Source organism: Palaemon carinicauda, chromosome 1 (genome assembly GCF_036898095.1).
Source record: "Palaemon carinicauda isolate YSFRI2023 chromosome 1, ASM3689809v2, whole genome shotgun sequence".
Classification (NCBI taxonomy): Eukaryota; Metazoa; Arthropoda; class Malacostraca; order Decapoda; family Palaemonidae; genus Palaemon; species Palaemon carinicauda.
The window spans coordinates 311,352,612-311,357,611 of NC_090725.1; the positions used below are offsets into that span (position 1 = coordinate 311,352,612).

The 5,000-nt window shown below is 28.4% G+C and overlaps 1 protein-coding gene across 1 annotated transcript in view; it reads right to left on the reverse strand.

Moving 5' to 3' along the window:
- The window catches only part of LOC137640317 (protein fem-1 homolog A-like), a 20,778-nt gene that overhangs the window by 15,214 nt on the left and 564 nt on the right, over positions 1-5,000 (reverse strand). The gene's annotated exons all lie outside the window — the stretch shown is intronic.

The following is a 5,000-nucleotide window of genomic DNA, read 5'->3' on the forward strand; positions in this document are numbered from 1 at the left end:
ACTTATGCTGCCTCCATACACCATACAACGTGGTGGTAATATTTGATATGGCATCGCCGCTCCCCGACAAAACCCTGCCTTATTCGCCTTACAGGAACCGATAGAGTATTGTATAATTATGTTTTAAGGCGTAATATTTCACATAAAAAGCAATGGATGACGCTTTATCCCAGTTTTAGTTCATAGTAAAAATGCAAAACATTTCATTTCAAGAAAAATCTGAAAATATATGAAACTTTTGTATTCCGAAAACGTTATATAGTAATTTGTATAATTTGTATTTTCTAATCTGCTTTGTACTTGGTTTTGGTATAATATCGAAATGGGTGTCATGACTATGGAAACAAACTTCACAAAGGCTGTTGTAAAATAGATTTCAGGTAGGCAAACACTCAGACGGTGAGGTGTAGGTAGATTACCACGGTGGTGTCTATATATATATATATATATATATATATATATATATATATATATATATATATATATATATATATATATATATATATATATATATATATATGCAAATATATACAGCATGTACATATATACAAACAAATATATACAGTATGTATATATATATTTGTATATATATATATATATATATATATATATATATATATATATATATATATATATATATACAAATATATACATTATATATATACAAATAATATATATATATATATATATATATATATATATATACATATATCTATCTATCTATATATATATATATATATATATATATATATATATATATATATATATATATATATATATATATATTAAAGAAGAGAATGGGGAGTGGAGGACATACAATAGGCATCCTGAAAACAATTTGGAGATGAATCAAATATCAGTTCACAGCAAAATCATAATATACATTTTACTTGCAAATGGAAAAATGAAGGGTATGACAACCCACCACATATGGCATTTATAGACTAGGTGAAAGCTGATTATTCTGTCAAAACCTCAGCAATAAAGAAAATCTTTCAAAAACAAGGAATAGAAGAATCTTATGTTAGACCATTTTAAGATATCTATACAGGAAGTAGAGAGAGTTAGACAGGGAGACCCCATCTCTCCTGGACTATTCACAGCATGCTCAGAAGAAGATTTTAAGAATTTACATTACAAAAATGTAGGAATAAGTGTCGATGGGCAATACGTCAACAGCTTAACATCTGAAGATGACATAGTTGTGTTTTGTGAATCATGGGAGGAATTACGAAAGATGATAGAAGATTTGAATAGAGAAAGAAGAAATGTAGGACTGAAAATTAAAATAAGTAAAACTGATATAATGTTCAATGAAATAACATTAAGAGACATAACAAGAGCAACATGGATGCGAGAGTAAACTAAAGTAGAGGATATTCTAACAACATGTAAGAAAAAGAAATGGACATGAATAGGACACATAATTAGAATGAGACAATAGAAGGATATTAAGAAAAACAGAACGGGTCTCTAGAGAATGTAAAAGAAACAGGGAAAGGAAGAGAAAATGTGTTGACGAACTAAGAAAGTTTGCAGGCGTAGACTGGCACAGAAAAACCACAAATAGACGAAAGTGGAAGGTCATGTCTAACGCCTCGTAACAGCTGGTGATAATGTATTATATATGCACATACACATATATATATATGTATATACATACATACATACACACACACACACATATATATATATATATATATATATATATATATATATATATATATATATATATATATATATATAATTCTATCTTGGGAATATATATCCGCTGGAATTCATTTTATAGTAAGCTTTTGGCAGGGCAGAAATTCAAACCCCTGCCTATTTAGCCGGAAACCATGCCTACGAAGACTCTACCAACTGAGCCATCAAGATATATATATATATATATATATATATATATATATATATATATATATATATATATATATATATATCACTAACACTCGTGATTTCAATCAATGTAAATATCACCCACAATGGCATTTAATACCAAATTCTATCTTGGCATTATATATCCACTAGAATTCATTCTATGGTAACAAATTCTGGCCGAGCAGAGATTCGAACCCCTGCCTATGAACAGATTCTTGAATTCGACAGGAATATGTACGGTGGCTTGTCATAAACTTATATCTCTCTTGATGGCTCAGTTGGTAGAGTCTTCGCAGGCATGGTTTCCGGCTAAATAGGCAAGGGTTCGAATTTCTGCCCGGCCAGAAGCTGTTACCATAAAATGAATTCCAGTGGATATATATTCCCAAGATAGAATTCGATATTAAATGCCATTGTGGGTGTTTTATATATATATACATATATACATATGTATATACTGTATATATATATATATATATATATATATATATATATATATATATATATATATATATATATATGTATATATAATATATATATATATATATATATATATATATATACATATATATATATATATATACATATATATATATATATATATATATATATATATATATATATAGATATATATATTTATATATACACATATGTATATAAATATATAAATATAATACACATATGTATATATTATATATATATATATATATATATATATATATATATATATATATATATAGAATAGAATCATCCAAAAGAGCATTACATCTTTTCTTCGTTCATTTCCTCACATCTGCAGTTCCTATGAATAACTTTATTAATGCATAGAAACTACAGAGGAATGGAAACGCACAAAGAAAAAAAAAGAAAGTATTGATAACAGACCACAATTTTGTCTAGGTGATGGTTAGCATGAAAACGGGGTGAGAAACTTACTAAAAGGAAGTTTGGGAAGAATGTATATATTACAAAACAGGCGGAAAAAGTCTTAGAGAATATAGGGAAGAGATAAAAGATATCATAGAGAGTAGAGACGTAAAGAGGATGAAACAATTTGATAGGGTACTAAAAGATACATAAAAAAAGGAAGCTACAAACGAAGTAAAAAAAAAAATAGGGAAGTAAAGACAAAGATAAAACTATATTGGATGAACGATAAAAAACGAGAGAAAATAAATAAAAAAAGACAAACGATACACGATAAAACACAAATCGCAATAAAGAAAGCAACGTAGGAAAATAATAAAGTCTAATGAAGTAAAAAAGAATAGGACCAAAGTATTCAAAAGAATTAGTGAACTAAAGAGGGGAAGAGAAAAATGAAGAAATACAAATAAAGATGAAAATGGAAAAAAGTTGTTAAAAGATGAAACAGAAAACCTAACTGGTATATTCTGGGGGAAAACATTGAAAAAGTGCACGATAATGAAATGAAAGGTTTGGAGTAATGAAGAAAGATTGAAATACATGGAGGAGTTAAAGGAAATAAAAAAAGGAAGAAAAGGCCGATATTATCTAGAGAATAAAAAGGAAAATAACACCAATGGAAAAATCCAACATAAATGAGGAAAAACTAGAGAAATCTAAGGAAAATTAAAAATTTAAAGGCAGCAGAACCCAATGCAAAATAAAATAAGGAGAAGAACAAACCGGAAAAGTGAAAAACATCAAAAACAAAAATGATAGAAACGTAAAGAAAAGAGTAAAGAAACCCCCAGTTAAAGATTTAAGATCAATACCCCTCACGAATACATCATATAAAATATATATGGCTTTTATGAAACACGAAATAGAATACCACCGGAGAAATATATGGGAATGACAGAAACAAGGCGACTTTACAAAAGGAGGATGAGTAGATATTTAATGGAAGAAATTTACAGAAGGAAGGAAAACTTAATTGCAATTTCAATAGACTTTAAAAAGCCACATGACTCAATTTATATAAAAAGAATAATAAAAATTATTAAAGATTTTAGATTGCACTCAAAATCAATACACGAAAACAAAGGAGACAAAACGAAAAATTGTAGGATATGAAAAAGAAAAGGATTTTAACGTAAAAAGCCAGGGTTTATAAAAGCATGCCATCACCCCAAGCCGTTCGAAAGATAAAAAATAGCCCAGTGAGGGAAGGAAACAAGGAATAAACTACAAGAAAAGTAATAAACAATAAAAAAAATATTTAAAAAACCGTGACAACTGTAAAAAAGGAAATTATTGCAAGGGATGGAAATTCAAATATAAACAAAAATGCGACGTTAGAAGTGTGTGTATATGGTATTTCATTTAGAGTGACGAGAGTGTAATATTATGGTGTACTTTCATCTCTATTGCGTTATTACCCGTCATTCCTTCTTTTTTTTCCGATAAAATGCAACTAGAAATTATGGCTGATTACATGAATTAGACATTTTGCATAGCCGTGACCTTGACCTTTACCTTTCAAAATTTTATAATTTCCTGATTTTTACATAAGTTACTCCCCGCAAATTTTATTACTCTACGATTAAAATTGTGGTCAGAAAGCTGTTCACAAACAATCACACACACACAGAAACACACTAAAAGCGGTGAAAACATAACCTCCTTCCAACTTCGTTGGCGCAGGTAATAAGTGTGTAATCAGACCAATCTCAACCTTTCTTTATTTCCGAAAAAAATATTGTAAAATCAAGAGATTTTCTCTTTAATGCAAAAATAAAATGCAGTAAACTAGCTAAATTAGCTATACCTAAATAATAAGCCTAACCGGGGAAACTTTACTTAGGAAAAAATCTATCACGAAATGTGAATAAATTAAGAATCTAAATATTCAAACTTTTATGCTTTAAAGAATTGGAATCCCTCACGCTTTTATTTTCACAATCTCATTCAGAGCAAAGAACTAAATGTTACAAAACACAATAATATTATTATTATTATTATTATTATTACTAGCTAAGCTACAACCCTAGTTGGAAAAGCAAGATGCTATAAGCCCAAGGGCTCCAATAGGGAAAAATAGTTCAGTGAGGAAAGGAAACAAATAAATGATGAGAACAAAATAACAATAAATCATTCTACAAACAGTAACAACGTCAAAACAGATGTCATATACAACAAAATAACAATAAATCATT